General features: G+C 42.5%; 1 long non-coding RNA gene and 1 pseudogene across 2 annotated transcripts in view; both read left to right on the top strand.

The window, feature by feature from the left end:
- Nucleotides 1-21,137, top strand: part of LOC149974471 (uncharacterized) — a 35,106-nt pseudogene extending 13,969 nt beyond the window's left edge. Inside the window, exons 2-3 of the transcript XR_016489444.1 lie at nt 20,595-20,636; nt 20,770-21,137. The product of XR_016489444.1 is annotated as an uncharacterized LOC149974471 (transcript). The remainder of the gene's footprint in view (nt 1-20,594; nt 20,637-20,769) is intronic.
- Nucleotides 12,494-19,330, top strand: LOC149974472 (uncharacterized). The gene is made up of 2 exons (XR_016489445.1): nt 12,494-12,703; nt 17,943-19,330. It is a non-coding gene; the product is annotated as an uncharacterized LOC149974472 (long non-coding RNA).
- Nucleotides 21,138-21,187: the final 50 nt, after the last annotated feature.

Genomic DNA, 21,187 nt, shown 5'->3' on the forward strand with positions numbered 1-21,187 from the left:
ACTGAGGTAGCCATTTTTCTAATCGCTTCTTATGAGAAACCAATTGCCTCGACGGATATATTATCGAATATATATGTTAAAAACACCTTGAGGATTGATCCTAAACAGCGTTTGCCGTGTTTGTCGATATTATGGAGCTAATTTGGAAAAAAGTTTGCCGTTGTAGTAGTAGCATTTTCTGGTCGATTTCTCAGCCAAGCATGATGAACAAACGGGAGCTATTTCGCCTACAAAAATAATATTTTTGGAAAAAAGGAACATTTGCTATCTAACTGGGAGTCTCCTGAGTGAAAACATCTGAAGTTCTTCAAAGGTAAATTATTTAATTTGATTGCTTTTCTTATTTTCGTGAAAATGTTGCCTGCTGCCAGCAGAGCCTAGCATAGCATTATGCCATGATAAACTTACACAAATGCTTGTCTAGCGTTGGCTGTAACACATATTTTGAAAATCTGAGATGACAGTGTGATTAACAAAAGGCTAAGCTTGTGTTTCAATATATTTCATTTGCGATCTTCATGAATAGGAAAAGTTTCTACTTGTATTTATGTCCGCTGCGTTATGCTAATTCGTTTGAGGCTATGATTACACTCCCGGATCCGGGATTGCTAGTCGCAAAAGGTTCTTTTAACTAGGGAAATTGTGTCACTTCTCTTGCATTCTGTGCAACAGAGTCAGGGTAAATGCAGCAGTTTGGGCCACCTGGCTCGTTGCGAACTGTGAAGACTATTTCTTCCTAACAAAGACAGCCAACTTCCCCAAACGGGGGATGATTTAACAAAAGTGCATTTGCGAAAAAGCATAATTGTTGCACGAATGTACCTAACCATAAACATCAAGGCCTTTCTTAAAATCAATACACAGAAGTATATATTTTTAAACCTGCATATTTAGTTAAAAGAAATTCATGTTAGCAGGCAATATCAAACTAGGGAAATTGTCACTTCTCTTACATTCATTGCACGCAGAGTCAGGGTATGTGCAACAGTCTGGGCTGCCTGGCTCATTGCAAACTAATTTGCCAGAATTTTACGTAATTATGACATTGAAGGTTGTGCAATGTAACAGCAATATTTAGACTTATGGATGCCACCCGTTAGATAAAATACGGGACGGTTCACCATATTAATGACCTAAGGCTCGTATTTATGTGTTATGTTATAATTAAGTCTATGATTTGATAGAGCAGTTTTACTGAGGGATGGTAGGCAGCAGCAATCTCGTAAGCATTCATTCAAACAGCACTTGTGTGTTTGCCAGCAGCTCTTCGCAATGCTTTAAGCATTGCTCTGTTTATGACTTCAAGCCTATCAACTCCCAAGATTAGGCTGGTGTAACCGACGTGAAATGGCTAGCTAGTTAGCGGGGTGCGCGCTAATAGCGTTTCAAATGTCACCCGCTCCAAGACTTGGAGTAGTTGTTCCCCTTGCTCTGCATGGGTAATGCTGCTTCGAGGGTGGCTGTTGTCGATGTGTTCCTGGTTCGGGGCGAGGAGAGGGACGGAAGCTATACTGTTACACTGGAAATACTAAAGTGCCTATAAGAACATCCAATAGTCAAATGTTAATGAAATACAAATGGTATAGAGAAAAATAGTCCTATAATTCCTATAATAACCTCAACCTAAAACTTCTTACCTGGGAATATTGAAGACTCATGTTAAAAGGAACCACCAGCTTTCATATGTTCTCATGTTCTGAACAAGGAACTAAACGTTTGCTTTTTTTTACATGGCACATATTGCACTTTTACTTTCTTCTCCAACACTTTGTTATTGCATTATTTAAACCAAATTGAACATGTTTCATTATTTGAGGCTAAATTGATTTTATTGATGTATTATATTAAGTTAAAATAAGTGTTCATTCAGTATTGTTGTAATTGTCATTATTACAAACAAATACATTTCTAAATAAATACATCGGTATCAGCTTTTTTTGGTCCTCCAATAATTGGTATTGGTGTTGAAAAATCATAAAATCGGTCGACCTCTACTTTAAACAGCTTCAAGAAGTTCCAGAAAAGTATGTCACGGCGTTAGAAGCTTCTGATAGGCTAACTGACATCATTTGATAAATTGGAGGTGTACCTGTGGATGTACAGTGCCTTGCGAAAGTATTCAGCCCCTCTTCCACATTTTGTTACGTTAGTCTTATTCTAAAATAGATAATTATAATTTTCTCATCAATCTACACACAATACCCCGTAATGACAAAGATTTATTAAAAACAAAAAACAGATACCTTATTTACATAAGTATTCAAACCCTTTGCTATGAGACTTGAAATTGAGCTCAAGTGCATACTGTTCCCATTGATCATCCTTGATATGTTTCTACAATGTGATTGGAGTCCACCTGTGGTAAATTCAATACATTGGATATGATTTGGAAAGGCACACACCCGTCTATATAAGGTCCCACAGTTGACAGTGCATGTCAGAGCAAAAACCAAGCCATGAGGTTGAAGGAACGTAGAGCTCCGAGACCAGATTGTGTCGTGGCACAGGTCTGGGGAAGGTTACCAACACATTTCTGCAAGATTGAAGGTCCCCAAGAACACAGTGGCCTCCATCATTCTTACAGTGCATTGCGAAAGTATTCGCCCCCCTTGAACTTTGCGACCTTTTTCCACATTTCAGGCTTCAAACATAAAGATATAAAACTGTATTTTTTTGTGAAGAATCAACAACAAGTGGGACACAATCATGAAGTGGAACGACATTTATTGGATATTTCAAACCTTTTTAACAAATCAAAAACTGAAAAATTGGGCGTGCAAAATTATTCAGCCCCTTTACTTTCAGTGCAGCAAACTCTCTCCAGAAGTTCAGTGAGGATCTCTGAATGATCCAATGTTGAACTAAATGACTAATGATGATAAATACAATCCACCTGTGTGTAATCAAGTCTCCGTATAAATGCACCTGCACTGTGATAGTCTCAGAGGTCCGTTAAAAGCGCAGAGAGCATCATGAAGAACAAGGAACACACCAGGCAGGTCCGAGATACTGCTGTGAAGAAGTTTAAAGCCGGATTTGGATACAAAAAGATTTCCCAAGCTTTAAACATCCCAAGGAGCACTGTGCAAGCGATAATATTGAAATGGAAGGAGTATCAGACCACTGCAAATCTACCAAGACCTGGCCGTCCCTCTAAACTTTCAGCTCATACAAGGAGAAGACTGATCAGAGATGCAGCCAAGAGGCCCATGATCACTCTGGATGAACTGCAGAGATCTACAGCTGAGGTGGGAGACTCTGTCCATAGGACAACAATCAGTCGTATATTGCACAAATCTGGCCTTTATGGAAGAGTGGCAAGAAGAAAGCCATTTCTTAAAGATATCCATAAAAAGTGTTGTTTAAAGTTTGCCACAAGCCACCTGGGAGACACACCAAACATGTGGAAGAAGGTGCTCTGGTCAGATGAAACCAAAATTGAACTTTTTGGCAACAATGCAAAATGTTATGTTTGGCGTAAAAGCAACACAGCTGAACACACCCTCCCCACTGTCAAACATGGTGGTGGCAGCATCATGGTTTGGGCCTGCTTTTCTTCAGCAGGGACAGGGAAGATGGTTAAAATTGATGGCAAGATGGATGGAGCCAAATACAGGACCATTCGGGACGGAGATTTATCTTCCAACAAGACAATGATCCAAAACATAAAGCAAAATCTACAATGGAATGGTTCAAAAATAAACATATCCAGGTGTTAGAATGGCCAAGTCAAAGTCCAGACCTGAATCCAATCGAGAATCTGTGGAAAGAACTGAAAACTGCTGTTCACAAATGCTCTCCATCCAACCTCACTGAGCTCGAGCTGTTTTGCAAGGAGGAATGGGAAAAAATGTCAGTCTCTCGATGTGCAAAACTGATAGAGACATACCCCAAGCGACTTACAGCTGTAATCGCAGCAAAAGGTGGCGCTACAAAGTATTAACTTAAGGGGGCTGAATAATTTTGCACGCCCAATTTTTCAGTTTTTGATTTGTTAAAAAAGTTTGAAATATCCAATAAATGTCGTTCCACTTCATGATTGTGTCCCACTTGTTGTTGATTCTTCACAAAAAAATAGTTTTATATCTTTATGTTTGAAGCCTGAAATGTGGCAAAAGGTCGCAAAGTTCAAGGGGGCCGAATACTTTCGCAAGGCACTATATTTCAAGGCCTACCTTCAAACTCAGTGCCTCTGTGATGACATCATCGGAAAATCAAAAGAAATCAGCCAAGACCTCAGAAAAAAAATGGTAGACCTCTACAAGTCTGGTTCATCCTTGGAAGCAATTTCTAAAGCCTGAAGGTACCATGTGTACTATTGTTTGTATAGATGAACAAGTATAATCTCCATGGGACCACGCAGCCATCATACCGCTCAAAAAGGAGACGCATCCTGTCTCCTAGAGTTGAACGTACTTTGGCGCGAAAAGTGTAAATCAATCCCAGAACAACAGCAAAGGACCTTGTGAAGATGCTGGAGGAAACCGGTACAAAAGCATCTATATCCACAGTAAAACGAGTGTTATATCGAAATGACCTGAAAGGCCGCTCTGCAAGGAAGAAGCCACTGCTCCAAAACCACCATAAAAAAGCCAGACTACGGTTTGCAACTGCACATGGGGACAAAGATCGTACTTTTTGGAGAAATGTCCTTTGGTCTTATTAAACAAAAATAGAAATGTTTGGCCATAATGACCATCATTATGTTTGGAGGAAAAGGGGGATTCTTGCAAGCCGAAGAACACCATCCCAACCGTGAAGCACGGGGGTGGCAGCATCATGTACAGCGAGTGCATTGCTGCAGGATGGACTGGTGCACATCTCAAGACATCAGTCAGGAAGTTAAAGCTTGGTCGCAAATGGGTCTTCCAAATGGACAATGACCCCAAGCATACTTCCAAAGTTGTGGCCAAATGGCTTAAGGACAACAAAGTCAAGGTATTGGAGTGGCCATCACAAAGCCTCAATCCTATAGAAAATTTGTGGGCAGAACTGAAAAAGCGTGTGCGAGCAAGGATGCCTACAAACCTGAGTCAGTTACACCAGCTCTGTCAGGAGGAATGGGCCAAAATTCACCCAACTTATTGCTTAAGCTTGTGGAAGGCTACCCAAAACGTTTGACCCAAGTTAAACAATTTAAAGGCAATGCTACCAAATACTAATTGAGTGTATGTAAACTTCTGACCCACTGAGAATGTGAGGAAAGAAATAAATGCTGAAATTAATCACTCTACTATTATTCTGACATTTTACATTCTTAAAATAAAGTGGTGATCCTAACTGACCTAAGAAAGGGAATTTTACTAGGATTAAATGTCAGGAATTGTGAAAAACAGTTTAAATGAATTTGGCTAAGGTGTATGTAAACTTCTGACTTCAAATGTAAGTATTCAGACCCTTTACTCAGTACTTTGTTGAAGAATCTTTAGTTGCAATTGCAGCCTCGAGTCGTCTTGGGTATGACGCTACAAGCTTGGCAAACCTGTATTTGCAGAGTTTCTCCCATTCTTCTCTGCAGAGCCACTCAAGTTCTGTCAGGTTGCACAGCTATTTTCAGGTCTCCCCAGAAATGTTAGTTGGACTCAAGTCCGTGCTCCGGCTGGGCCACTCAAGGACATTCAGAGTTGTCCTGAAGCCCCTCCTGTGTGGTCTTGGCTGTGTGCTCAGGGTCATTGTCCTGTTGGAAGGTGAACCTTCGGCCCAGTCTGAGATCCTGAGTGCTCTGGAGCAGGTTTTCATCAGGCATCTCTGTGCTTTGTTCCGTTCTTCTTTCCCTCGATCCTGACTAGTCTCCCAGTCCCTGCCGCTGAAAAACACCCCCACAGCATGGTCTGAGAGTCCTTTAGGTGCCTTTTGGCAAACTTCAAGCGGGCTGTCATGTGCCTTTTACTGAGCCTTCTCTCTGGACACTCTACCCTAAAGGCCTGATTGATGGAGTGCTGCAGAGATGGTTGTCCTTCTGGAAGGTTCTCCCATCTCCACAGAGGAACTCTGGAGCTCTGTCTGAGTGACCAAGGCCCTTCTCCCCCGATTGCTCAGTTTGGCCGGGTGGCCAGCTCTAGGAAGAATCTTGGTGGTTCAAATCTTCCATTTAAGAATGGAGGCCACTGTATTATTGAGGACCTTCAATGCTGCAGAAATTTCTTGGTACCCTTCCCCAGATCTGTGCCTCGACACAATCCTATCTCGGAGCTCTACGGACAATTCCTTCGATCTCATGGCTTGGTTTTTGCTCTGACATGTACTTTCAAACTGTGCCAAGTTATTTTGTGTGCCTTTCAAAATCATGTCCAATAAATTGAATTTACCACAGGTGGACTCCAAGTTTTTTAAACATGTCAAGGATGATCAATGGAAGCAGGATGTACCTGAGCTCAATTTCGAGTCTCACAGCAAATGGTCTGAATACTTAGGTAAATAAGTTATTTCTGTTTTTAGTTTAATAAATCAGCATAAATGTCTAAAAACCTGTTTTCTCTTTGTCATTGTGGGGTATTGTGTGTAGATAAGGGAACAAAATAATTTAATTCATTTTAGAATAAGGCTGTAATGTAACAAAACGTGGAAAAAGTCAAGGGGTCTGAATACTTTCCGAATGCACTGCAACTATGGTTCTACGAATTCCTGGAAGACCGTCAGTACGGTTGAAAGTGCGGATTATATCCCTCGATCCACGCAGTTCGAGTAATAATAACAACAAAGGAACGCTGGTGACGTGACAGCATGCGAGGATGTGCCCGCGGTTCATATAAAACCGTAAGTCGGAACACACACGGTCTCAGAGAACCTTCTTGCCAGTATTGCCAACTTAGTCACTATATTTAGCAACTATTCTAGCGACACATTTTCAAAAAAAAGTTGACTAGCGTCAAATCTAGCGACCTTCTCTGGTGTTATTGGAGACTTTGAGACTCTGACGTGAAAGCACATACCGTTCTTACTCTTCTCAACGAGCAGCGGGTGCTGCCGTGGGCCCCACCCCTGTCCCAAAAGCACTCAGTCCTCGCGCAGCAGTCTCTCCCAGCTGCAGTCAGAGCAGGAGATGTTCAGCCCTCCACGTCCAGACCACAAATGAATCGCGCATGCGGGAAGCCGCCGCTGGTTGATCCCGCCCTGGCTTACATTCAGGGATGTAAATGTAAAATGTTCTTTGTCTAAAATAAATCACTGCATTTGACTCACACAGCCTCAGTCACTTACTCACCTTGTCCACTGTGTGTGTGCCTCTCTGTGACATAAGCAAAACATCTAGCTGGCTAGCTCATCATGTCTCAGTCTAAACTGTACACTCAAAAATACAGAAAGGAGTAGGAATCAAACCCTGAATTCAAAGGCTGGTTGAAGATGTTTTTTGCAGATGATACATGGGCATACTGCCTGTATTGTAAGGCGGATTTCTACGCCAAACTTAGTGATGTAAAAAAACATGACAACTCAAAAACATACTGAAAAGGCAAAGCCTTATAACAGTTCCACTCAAAACAAGCTGCCATTTATGGTTAAAAACATTGACTCTGCAAAAAAGGCTGAGGCCACCATGGCATTAGCTATTGCTGAACACTTCCATGCTGGCATGTGATCACATTGGAGAAGCATGTAGAGCTGCTTTCTCAGACTCCACTGCTGCTACCCACTTCAAAACAGAAATGATTAATGGTGTTCTAGCACCATACTTTCTGAAAAAGTTGGTCGCAGATGTGGGTGACCAGCGTTTCAGCCTCCTCCTCGATGGGTCCACGGATGTAAGTGTTTCTAAGTACCTGGGGGTTGTGATAAGGTACTTTAGTGACACCAAGCAGACAATTGTATCAACATTTCTGGGGCTTGTTGAGTTGGAGGGAGAAGATGTCAAATCTATAGCCCGTGCTGTTGTGGCTTTCCTCGAAGTGTTGTCTTAAAAAAGAGAAACTCCTGGGGAGAGGGACTGACAATGCCTCTGTTATGACGGGATTAACAATCGGGTCCATAAAGTGCTGAAGGAGGAGTATGGCCTCAAATATCTGGTTCTTATTCGCTGTGTGCCACTCTCTGCCGCTTGCTGTAAGTCATGCTTCCAATGACACCACCCCCGTAGTGAGGAGTACTTGGTACGAGAGACTAAAACTGGTTTTCAGTGTCTCCAAAGCGCAGGGAGGCCTACAAGGCCATATATGAGACCATCAACTGTGGGAAGAAACCTTTACAGAATACCAAGGTGTGTGCCACACGTTGGCTCTCCATTGAACCTGTGGTTTTACGCATTTTGGACCAGTGGGAGGAGCTTAGGCTGCATTTTTCTGAAGTCAGTGCTGGGTGAGGTACAGTTGGCCATCAAGGCTTTTGAGGGAGAGCAAGTAGATCCTCTTAAGCTACTTGACAGCTTGGTTAGTCTGATCAAGTCTGTGAGCAGCAGCAGGGTGCTGAATCCACTGGCAAATATTGATGTACTCAAAGGGCCAATAGATGGATACATCAGTCCCAAACCGTACCTTGGTTACCTCTTTGAGTCAAAGGCAGCTGAGCTCCACCTTGCGCCTGAGGATGAAAACAATGTCCGAAAGCGGTGTGTTGCCTTCACCATCTCCCTCACTAATGAGTTGAGGGTGAGACTGCCGGACAACATCGAAGCGGTGTGTAGCCGTCACCATCTCCCTCACTAATGAGTTGAGGGTGAGACTGCCAGACAACATCGAAGCGGTGTGTAGCCTTCACCATCTCCCTCACTAATGAGTTGAGAGTGAGACTACCAGACAACATCGAAGCGGTGTGTAGCCTTCACCATCTCCCTCACTAATGAGTTGAGAGTGAGACTGCCAGACAACATCGAAGCGGTGTGTAGCCTTCACCATCTCCCTCACTAATGAGTTGAGGGTGAGACTGCCAGACAACATCGAAGCGGTGTGTAGCCTTCACCATCTCCCTCACTAATGAGTTGAGTGAGACTGCCAGACAACATCGAAGCGGTGTGTAGCCTTCACCATCTCCCTCACTAATGAGTTGAGGGTGAGACTGCCAGACAACATCGAAGCGGTGTGTAGCCTTCACCATTTCCCTCACTAATGAGTTGAGGGTGAGACTGCCAGACAACATCGAAGCGGTGTGTAGCCTTCACCATCTCCCTCACTAATGAGTTGAGAGTGAGACTGCCAGACAACATCGAAACGGTGTGTAGCCTTCACCATCTCCCTCACTAATGAGTTGAGAGTGCGACTGCCAGACAACATCGAAGCAGTGTGTAGCCTTCACCATCTCCCTCACTAATGAGTTGAGTGAGACTGCCAGACAACATCGAAGCGGTGTGTAGCCTTCACCATCTCCCTCACTAATGAGTTGAGTGAGACTGCCAGACAACATCGAAGCGGTGTGTAGCCTTCACCATCTCCCTCACTAATGAGTTGAGGGTGAGACTGCCAGACAACATCGAAGCGGTGTGTAGCCTTCACCATCTCCCTCACTAATGAGTTGAGAGTGAGACTGCCGGACAACATCGAAGCGGTGTGTTGCCTTCACCATCTCCCTCACTAATGAGTTGAGAGTGAGACTGCCGGACAACATCGAAGCGGTGTGTTGCCTTCACCATCTCCCTCACTAATGAGTTGAGGGTGAGACTGCCGGACAACATCGAAGTGGTGTGTAGCCGTCACCATCTCCCTCACTAATGAGTTGAGGGTGAGACTGCCGGACAACATCGAAGCGGTGTGTAGCCGTCACCATCTCCCTCACTAATGAGTTGAGAGTGAGACTACCAGACAACATCGAAGCGGTGTGTAGCCTTCACCATCTCCCTCACTAATGAGTTGAGAGTGAGACTGCCAGACAACATCGAAGCGGTGTGTAGCCTTCACCATCTCCCTCACTAATGAGTTGAGTGAGACTGCCAGACAACATCGAAGCGGTGTGTAGCCTTCACCATCTCCCTCACTAATGAGTTGAGGGTGAGACTGCCAGACAACATCGAAGCGGTGTGTAGCCTTCACCATTTCCCTCACTAATGAGTTGAGGGTGAGACTGCCAGACAACATCGAAGCGGTGTGTAGCCTTCACCATCTCCCTCACTAATGAGTTGAGAGTGAGACTGCCAGACAACATCGAAACGGTGTGTAGCCTTCACCATCTCCCTCACTAATGAGTTGAGAGTGCGACTGCCAGACAACATCGAAGCGGTGTGTAGCCTTCACCATCTCCCTCACTAATGAGTTGAGAGTGAGACTGCCAGACAACATCGAAGCGGTGTGTAGCCTTCACCATCTCCCTCACTAATGAGTTGAGTGAGACTGCCAGACAACATCGAAGCGGTGTGTAGCCTTCACCATCTCCCTCACTAATGAGTTGAGGGTGAGACTGCCAGATAACATCGAAGCGGTGTGTAGCCTTCACCATCTCCCTCACTAATGAGTTGAGAGTGAGACTGCCGGACAACATCGAAGCGGTGTGTTGCCTTCACCATCTCCCTCACTAATGAGTTGAGAGTGAGACTGCCGGACAACATCGAAGCGGTGTGTTGCCTTCACCATCTCCCTCACTAATGAGTTGAGAGTGCGACTGCCAGACAACATCGAAGCATTGCAGTACATGTCAGTTTTCAATGTGGAGGAAACTCTAAAGCACAATAAGATCCCTGGAGGAATAGAGAAAAAGAGCCAAGCTCCTTGGCTACTCCCCTGCAGAGATAGACAAGATTGTCCAGCAATGGCGTGCCATCCAGCTTAGCAAATGAAATGAGACCAAAAACACACTGGGCTTCTGGAGTGAGATTTTGAAGTTCAGAGATGCAGCTGATATCAACCCGTTTCAAGAACTTGCCATTGCTGCTGTGTCTGTGTTGTCCTTGCCACACTCGAATGCTGAAGTCGAGAGAGTATTCAGCCAAATGAGTGTGGTAGAAATTGGATGTCCTTGCAGACCCTTAATTCCATCCTGTACATTCGATATGGACTGAAGCTGTCTGGTGAGGCTTGCTATGAGCACCAGCTGCCTGATAATGTTTTGCAGCTTTTTGGCACATCAGCTGCTTACTCATTTAAGTCAGCTCCCCCAGTTGCTGAACCTGCCATAGAGAGCCTTTAACAAAATGACGAACACCCACTCTTTCTGTGAGCCAGCACAGCCTGTGCGTGTGTGGAGGGGGATCTGGAAGAAAAAAAACTATTAACCTGAATTAGGGCCAGACTAGTTACCATAATTTTCTCACATTGCCATTGACAGTTTTCTATTTTCTCTTTTTGGTCCATTTAGATTGTATACAATTTTTTTATTTTTATGTTATGGTTAAAAATGTTCATGTTTTACTGTGACTTGTTGTAGGCTCCTAAGTGGTTGAAGGTTGAAAACCAAACCAAATTAAGAAAAATAAAATATATTTTAAAACTATGTAACTCCTCCAGAGTGTCTCTTTTGGGTCACGCTTGCCGGTCCCAAGCCCGGATAAAGGAGGAGGGTTGGAATTGTGACATAAAAAATAAAAAAAATCGACAGAAGAAAGTTCATTTGTAGTTCTAAACATATTTAGGGTGTTTTTTACTCACCTTTTGTCTCTCCCACGACGTTATTCCTCTCTCCTACAGCATCCATCACAATTACATGCACAGTTATGCAAATTAGGTGATGATGTCATTTAGCGACTTTTAGGACAGCCAATAGCTACTTTCCTTACTGAGGAGTTGGCAACACTGCTTCTTGCCCTAAAGATTCCGAGTGACAGGAAAGTACTGACGGTCTTTGTTGACCCATAGTTACTTCACACTGTCACTGCGGTTTAATCTTTGGATGAATCATACAGTACCAACAAGGTCACGAGGAATAGCACTACTAATCTCTGATTAATGCACTAGTGCCACTGGAAAAATGGCAGAAGATTTGTTCGCTCCACCACATTCTGGAAAGGAGGGGGCAGTAAGGCTGCCAGTTTGATGGCTTGATTGATGTCAAGGAGTGATAAAACCTTAGGCAAAAAGGCTGGTTGGGCCATCAAGTCACGCCAAGGTCGCCTGTCTTCCAGCGTATGCAGATAGGGCTCATAGAGAGCACGTGGAGTTAATTTACACGTTTTGCTGATGAAATAGCCAAGAGGAAAGCAATTTCCGAGAACCATTTTATGTCCGCCTCCTCCGAATGCTCAAAATAAGATTTTGTCAAAGCCTCCAATACTAGCCCGGGGGGATGCAGTAAATGGTTAGACGATATGGCTGAGGCATACACCTTCAAGGTTGAGGCAGAGCGACCTGAGTCCAATTGTTTCTGAAGGAAGCTCAGTAAAACAGGTACAGAGCAAGACCCTGGTTCCTCCGCCCTGGTAAACAGCTTCCAACAACCAGCATACATCATCTCTTTTTGTGTAATATCAATACTTTTCCCACAGGTTTTTTCAAAATGTGTTCAACAATCAAAAAGGAATTTATGAACATGATAAACATGTATTTACAAACTCTTGTTAACTCTGACTCTGCTTGCTCGTCAATACAACTGCCACCTAGTGGTCACATTGAAAATAGCCACTCTCAACCAACCCGCAGTTCTACAGGACCAAGCGTCTCATCTCTTGATTTGAGCGCAACTTCATTGGGGAAGAACTGTGTAGAATTTGGGGTAAAAACTCTCACATGTTCCGTCCAGATTCAACAACCATTTACCCTGGACAAATATGTGTCTGGAGGATTAATATTCTATAAGTTATTTAGATAACAGTTTTTGGAGAAGAACAAGGTCGGGCGGGGTGTTGTTTTCGGTGAGTAGCTAACTTTAGTTAGCACGTTAATGTCCAGTCAGTTTAGCTACCTTACAAATTTACAAAATCACAGTTATGAAGCTGTATATCTGTTATTCAGTTGTCACTGTTATTTTGAACTGACCCAGCCAGCTAACTACCTAGTTAGCCCCGGTGTTACGATGCTGTCCCTTGATGCAGGCAAATGGGCTCTCCATAAATAACGTTAATCAAGAATATGTTCTGTAAACTGAATTGCCAGCTGATATAGCTAGCTACTCTTATGTATTTTATATATTTAACGGCTTGTTATATATATATATATATATATATTAAAGTAGTGTCACTGCTGGTTGAAGATCAGACGTAAGTAAACAAACCAAAGAGAAACCAACGTTAGTTACAAGCTAAAGCGACTGGGTGGATAACGGGAAAAATTTATTTTATATGTTAGATTCTTCAAAGTAGCCACCCTTTGCCTTGATGACAGCTTTGCACACGCTTGGCATTCTCTCAAACAGCTTCATTTCAATTAACAGGTTTGCCTTGTTAAAAGTTCACTTGTGGAATTTCTTTCCTCCTTAATGCATTTGAGCAGTTGTGTTGTGACAAGGTAGGGGTGGTATACAGAAGATAGCCCTATTTGGCTAGAACAGCTCAAATAAGCAAAGAGAAACGACAGTCCATCATTACTTTAAGACATGAAGGTCAGTCAATACAGAAAATGTCATAAACTTTGAAAGTTTCTTCAAGTGCAGTCGCAAAAACCATCAAGTGCTATGATGAAACTGGCTCACATGAGGACTGCCACTGGAAAGGAAGAGGATAAGTTCGTCAGAGTTAACTGCACCTCTGATTGCAGCCCAAATAAATGCTTCACAGAGTTCAAGTAACAGACACATCTCAACATCAACTGTTCAGAGGAGACTGCGTGAATCAGGCCTTCAAGGTCAAATTGCTGCAAAGAATCCACTACTAAAGGACATCAATAAAAAGAAGGGACTTGCTTGGGCCAAGAAAGATGAGCATTGAACATTAGACGGGTGAAAATCTGTCCTTTTGCCTGATGAGTCCAAATTTGAGATTTTTTGGTTCCAACCACTGTGTCTTTGTGAGACGCGGAGTAGGTGAACGAATGATCTCCGAATGTGTGGTTCCCACCGTGAAGCATGGAGGAGATGGTGTGGGGGTGCTTTGTGGTGACGCTGTCTGTGATTGATTTAGAATTCAAGGCACACTCACCCAGCATGGCTACCACAGCGTTCTGCAGAGATACACCATCCCATCTGGTTTGCACTTAGTGGGACTATCATTAGGTTTTCAACAGGTCAGTGACCCAAAACACACCTCCAGGCTGTGTAAGGGATATTTGACCAAGGAGAGTGATCGAGTGCTGCATCAGATGACCTGGCCACCACAATCACCTGACCTCAACCCAATTGAGATGGTTTGGGATGAGTTGGACCACAGAGTGAAGGAAAAGCAGCCAAGTCGCAGGGCGCTCTACAGAAAAGCTCTCTAAGGGAGCTGGGCCGACTCCGGGAGGCCTATGGGTGTGGCACTGGATGCCTTCTCACTGCCCCACATGTACAGTGCCTTGCGAAAGTATTCGGCCCCCTTGAACTTTGCGACCTTTTGCCACCTTTCAGGCTTCAAACATAAAGATATAAAACTCTATTTTTTTGTGAAGAATCAACAACAAGTGGGACACAATCATGAAGTGGAACGACATTTATTGGATATTTCAAACTTTTTTAACAAATCGAAAACTGAAAAATTGGGCGTGCAAAATTATTCAGCCCCCTTAAGTTAATACTTTGTAGCGCCACCTTTTGCTGTGATTACAGCTGTAAGTTGCTTGGGGTATGTCTCTATCAGTTTTTGTTTTGCACATCGAGAGACTGAACATTTTTCCCATTCCTCCTTGCAAAACAGCTCAAGCTCAGTGAGGTTGGATGGAGAGCATTTGTGAACAGCAGTTTTCAGTTCTTTCCACAGATTCTCGATTGGATTCAGGTCTGGACTTTGACTTGGCCATTCTAACACCTGGATATGTTTATTTTTGAACCATTCCATTGTAGATTTTGCTTTATGTTTTGGATCATTGTCTTGTTGGAAGACAAATCTCCGTCCCAGTCTCAGGTCTTTTGCAGACTCCATCAGGTTTTCTTCCAGAATGGTCCTGTATTTGGCTCCATCCATCTTCCCATCAATTTTAACCATCTTCCCTGTCCCTGCTGAAGAAAAGCAGGCCCAAACCATGATGCTGCCACCACCATGTTTGACAGTGGGGATGGTGTGTTGCTTTTACGCCAAACATAACGTTTTGCATTGTTGCCAAAAAGTTCAATTTTGGTTTCATCTGACCAGAGCACCTTCTTCCACATGTTTGGTGTGTCTCCCAGGTGGCTTGTGGCAAACTTTAAACGACACATTTTATGTATATCTTTAAGAAATGTCTTTCTTCTTGCCACTCTTCCATAAAGGCCAGATTTGTGCAATATACGACTGATTGTTGTCCTATGGACAGAGTCTCCCACCTCAGCTGTAGATCTCTGCAGTTCATCCAGAGTGATCATGGGCCTCTTGGCTGCATCTCTGATCAGTCTTCTCCTTGTATGAGCTGAAAGTTTAGAGGGACGGCCAGGTCTTGGTAGATTTGCAGTGGTCTGATACTCCTTCCATTTCAATATTATCGCTTGCACAGTGCTCCTTGGGATGTTTAAAGCTTGGGAAATCTTTTTGTATCCAAATCCGGCTTTAAACTTCTTCACAACAGTATCTCGGACCTGCCTGGTGTGTTCCTTGTTCTTCATGATGCTCTCTGCACTTTTAACGGACCTCTGAGACTATCACAGTGCAGGTGCATTTATACGGAGACTTGATTACGCACAGGTGCATTGTATTTATCATCATTAGTCATTTAGGTCAACATTGGATCATTCAGAGATCCTCACTGAACTTCTGGAGAGAGTTTGCTGCACTGAAAGTAAAGGGGGCCGAATACTTTCGCAAGGCACTGTAAGTCAAGGCCACAGGGCACACGAGCACCGGAACCATAGTTCAATAAAAATGATGAATCTAATTTATTCTACGACATGCTTTTAGTTACTCGCATTTCTTTAGAATAAAACATTTAATTTGAACTTATTGTTTATGGGATGTACTTTATTTCTCATACAGGACAGGCAGGTGGGTGAACTGGCCCAGGACCTGGCTAAATAACTAGGCCTGATGGTCCGTAAGGCCTACATAAGCCCTCAGATAAGTTTCGTTACCTCTGACTCTACCCACTCAAATATCAAAATGCCAGGACAGGTACAGTGCATTCGGAAAGTATTCAGACCCCTTGAATATTTCAACATTTTGTTACGTTACAGCCTTACTCTAAAATGTATTAAATAAAACATTTTCTTCATAAATCTGACCGTGATTGAACTCTTTGGCCTGAATGCCAAGCGTCACATCTGGAGAAAACCTGGCACCATCCCTATTCGAGGTTGACCGATTATGATTTTTCAACGGCGATACCGATTAATTGGAGGACCCCAAAAAAAAGCCGATGCCAATTTTTTATTTTTTTATTTGTAATAATGACGACAATTACAACAATACTGAATGAACACTTATTTTAACTTAATATAATACATCAATAAAATCAATTTAGCCTCAAATAATGAAAGATGTTCAATTTGGTTTAAATAATGCAAAAACAAAGTTTTGGAGAAGAAAGTAAAAGTGCAATATGTGCTATGTAAGAAAGCTAACGTTTAAGTTCCTTGCTCAGAACATGAGAACATATGAAAGCCGGTGGTTCCTTTTAACATGAGTCTTCAATATTCCCAGGTAAGAAGTTTTAGGTTGTAGTTATTATAGGAATTATAGGACTATTTCTCTCTATACCATTTGTATTTCATTAACCTTTGACTATTGGATGTTCTTAAAGGCACTTTAGTATTTCCAGTGTAACAGTATAGCTTCTGTCCCTCTCCTCGCTCCTCCCTGGGCTCGAACCTGGAACACAACGACAACAGCCACCCTCGAAGCAGAGTTACCCATGCAGAGCAAGGGGAACAACCACTCCAAGTCTCAGAGCGAGTGACGTTTGAAACGCTATTAGCTCGTACCCCGCTAACTAGCTAGCCATATCACATCGGTTACACAAGCCTAATCTCGGGAGTTAATAGGCTTGAAGTCATAAACAGCGCAATGCTTGACGCACAACGAAGAGCTGCTGGCAAAACGGACGAAAGTGCTGTTTAAATGAATGCTTACGAGCCTGCTGCTGCCTACCACCGCTCAGTCAGACTGCTCTATCAAATCATAGACTTAGTTATAACATAATAACACACAGAAATACGAGCCTTATGTCATTAATATGGTAGAATATGGAAACTATCATCTCGAAAACAAGACGTTTATTCTTTCAGTGAAATACGGAACCGTTCCGTATTTTATCTAAGGGGTGGCATCCATTAGTCTAAATATTCCTGTTACATTGCACAACCTTCACTGTTATGTCATAATTACGTAAAATTCTGGAAAATTAGGCGGCCCAAACTGTTGCATATACACTGACCTCTGCGTGCAATGAACGCAAGAGAAGTGACACAATTTCAGCTGGTTAATATTGCCTGCTAATCTGGATTTCTTTTAGCCAAATATGCAGGTTTAAAAATATATACTTCTGTGTATTGATTTTAAGAAAGGCATTGATGTTCATGGTTATGTACACATTAGAGCAACGATACGCACCGTATTGATTGTATGCAATGCAGGACACTCTAGATAAACTAGTAATATCATCAACCATGTGTAGTTAACTAGTGATTATGATTGATTGATTGTTTTTTATAAGATAAGTTTAATGCTAGCTAGCAACTTACCTTGGCTTACTGCATTCGCGTAACAGGCAGTCTCCTCGTGGAGTGCAATGAGAGGCAGGTGGTTAGAGCGTTGGACTAGTTAACTGTAAGGTTGCAAGATTGAATCCCCTGAGCTGACAAGGTGAACATTTGTCGTTCTGCCCCTTAACGAGGCAGTTAACCCACCGTTTAGGCCGTCGTTGAAAATAAGAATGTGTTCTTAACTGACTTGCCTAGTTAAATAAAGATGAAATGGTGTAAAAAAATGTTTTTAATCTGACAAATCGGTGTCCAAAAATACAGATTTCCGATTGTTATGAAAACTTGACATCGGCCCTAATTAATCGGCCATTCTGATTAATCGGTCGACCTCTAATCCCTATGGTGTTTTTCAGCGGCAGGGACTGGGAGACTAGTCAGGAACGAGGGAAAGAAGAACGTAATGAAGTACAGAGATCCTTGATGAAAACCTGTTCCAGAGCGCACAGGACCTCAGACTAGGCCGAAGGTTCACCTTCCAACAGGACAACAACCCTAAGCACACAGCCAAGACAATGCAGGAGTGGCTTTGGGACAAGTCTCTGAATGTCCTTGAGTGGCCCAGCCAGAGCCGGGACTTGAACCCGATCTAACATCTCTGGAGAGACCAGAAAATATATGTGTTGCAAAGCTCCCATTCAACCTGACAGAGTTTGAGAGGATCTGGAGTGAAGAATGGGAGAAACTCCCCAAATACAGGTGTGCCAAGGTTTTAGCTTCATACCCAAGAAGACTTGAGCCTGTAATCGCTGCTAAAGGTGCTTCAACTAAGTACTGAGTAAAGGGTCTGAATACTTACGTAAATGTGATGTTTTTTTGCAGAAATGTTTAAAAACATATATTTTTACTTCGTCATTATGGGGTGTTGTGTGTAGATTGATGAGGGTGAAATAACAATTTAATCCACTTTAGAATAAGGCTGTAACGTAACAAAATGTGGATAAAGTCAAGGGGTCTGAATACTTTCCGAATACACTGTATTCCAGAGATGGTTTGGTATGGTTTAGAAACTTTGGAATCGAGCTCGAGTTGACAGTGTAGCCCTGTTAGCGCCTGGACTTGTTGAAATATCTTCACGCCTAGAAGAACCTCCATGCTTCCGTCAACTGTCAATATTTATTGAGAAAGTATTAGGAATTACTGGCAGTTTGGGGAAAAAACGAATCCAGTCCGAATCGTCCTCTGGAATAACGGACATTCTGGGGTAATTATTACATAACCAACATTCTCAAATAATACTTGTCCCATGTGAATAGGGCTTAGCCTAAATGTCTAAGAAAATTGAGGAGAGGGCAAACCACAACTTATTTAGGTCTATAATCAATAGCGTAACTGTTAAATGTGCCTGGCTTTATAAATCATCCATATATATCTACAGAAATAAGACAGATCCTGCTTCTGTTGCCTGTTTGACTGTTTGTTTAATAGCCTACTGTTTTCCGTGAGCAACAAGCCTCATGGAACGGTAAAATGTCATATAAAACAATTTCACAGATTTGGCTGTTTTTAGTCTTTTCCATGCTGTAATTAAGCCTTTATTTTTTTTCTTCGCTACAACAGACTGGTGTTGCTTAGAATTGATTTAATGTTGTTTGCACTGTTCCAAACAGGCAGAAAAATAATATTGTAATCTAACAGCACCTGTTTGTTACACATAATATGCATGCAGTTCTCGCTCCTCTTTTTCTTGATCTCGTTGTTGTTATTATTATGATCATTATAATAAACAATGCCGTTATCATTAGGAGTTGTATAGCAGCCTTGTATAACCACCATCGAGCAGTAGGCCTACGAGCCTGTTTTGTTTAGTCTTAATACCTCAACTTACTTATGCTTATATTTCAATATATAGGCTACTGTATCAATCATTCATTCGTTCCTGCCATCACACAGCATACAAGGCATTCATGCTTCGAAATGAAATCAAGCATTTTTGCCTTAAAATTAGATAAATGGAGCTTTGAATAATTAACCTAAACAATAAATCAACTACAATTCACAAATACATTCAACTGTTTTTTAGTCTGGTGTAATAAAGGCTTTATAAATATTCTTCTGTTACACATTTAGTGTTTACACTATTCCAAATGGTCAAAAAAAATAATAATTGTAGTCTATCAGCATCTGTTTGGCACACACAAAACTCACGCAACACTTGCTCCTATACCCTCCTTTTTCTGGATCTCCAGTAGTTTCCACAACTGTCAAATGTCTTCCACAGATCTGACTTCCACTTTTTCCTCCGGAGCAACCAGTAAACATTTTGTTTTTCACGTCCTCCGCATCCATTTTTCTGTCGACATTACTGTGTTCGGAGTTTATAACCAATTTATTGATGTGATTATGATCGGCTATAGGTTAGGCCCTGTTGGTCGCATGCAATGCTTACATGATTCACGTAAAGAGTGCAAGGGTTGAGGCAATGTGGAATGTTTTTCTTAAACAAATTAGGGATTTCGGGAACAACTTTTCCGTCAGAAACAAGTAAACTAAATGGCTCAAATAATGTTGCAGGGACAGCGCAATAAACACTTGACTGCCGTTTTGGATCTATCATCATGTCACCAGAATAAGAGCCTCAATATTTATTGGAAAGGAGCATCAAGGGCACTTTCACCACCCTGTGAAGTTCATCATAATTTATTTAATCTGTAGCCTAACTGCATGGTTTCCCGAGTCGTAGTGGGATGACCACACCATATCATTGCGTGACTTTAAGTTTAATCCTATATTTTGGTTATTATATCAATATTTTTGCATAAAAGCGTTTCCACTGCCATTTCACTTTCATTTTACCGACACAAAAAGATCACGAATGAACAAAAGATCTTTCTTCATTTATAACATTTTACCAAAACATCCTGTTTCCATCACAGCTCTCTTGATTTTTATTTATACGGTATGACTTTACTCGCATGAAAACTGGGTGGAAATGTGGTTATTGGCATTTTCTTATTAGGGGTGAATGGTTAATGTTTTGATTAACCAAGCCTTGTCTCTTATTTTAGATGTCCTCCAATGGGCAGAATCTTTGACTGACATTGCATCAGGTATGTCAGTTCACCATAAAAACATAACATTTAACTTTAAAAATGTATTTGACATTGTCATTAGCGTGTCTCTCAAATTCCCTTCTCTCCATGGCTCGATCTCATCTTCCTCTTTGTTCTTTATCCCTCCCAGTTGATCTATCCAACGCCCAGTGTATCCCCGCCCCTCTGGCCACACCCATCCCTGTTAGCGATGACCCCTCGAGCCCAGTAGCCCCAGTACAGGCCTGCCCCGCATGCCCTACTCTGTCCCCGTGTCGGAGCACATGGAGGAGTGCAGCGTGATCCCCGACGATCTGGACAGCCTGCTGGGGGATGACTGCATCTCCGAGAAAGTCAGCGAGGTGAGAGGGTCGCTACTAAGGTCACGTCAAGGAAGGATGCTGACCATGCTGTACCGTCCCTCTGTTGACCAGTAGACATTTGATGAGAGAGAGGAGGTACAGACATTCGTCAGTAGAATATAGGAACATTTAAGGAAGTATTTCCGGGAGTTGCATGAGGTGGTGTAAAGTACTTAAGTAAAAAATACTTTGAAGTAAGTTGTTTTT

Source organism: Oncorhynchus mykiss, chromosome 20 (assembly GCF_057628025.1).
Source record: "Oncorhynchus mykiss isolate SJ-2025 chromosome 20, ASM5762802v1, whole genome shotgun sequence".
NCBI lineage: Eukaryota > Metazoa > Chordata > Actinopteri > Salmoniformes > Salmonidae > Oncorhynchus > Oncorhynchus mykiss.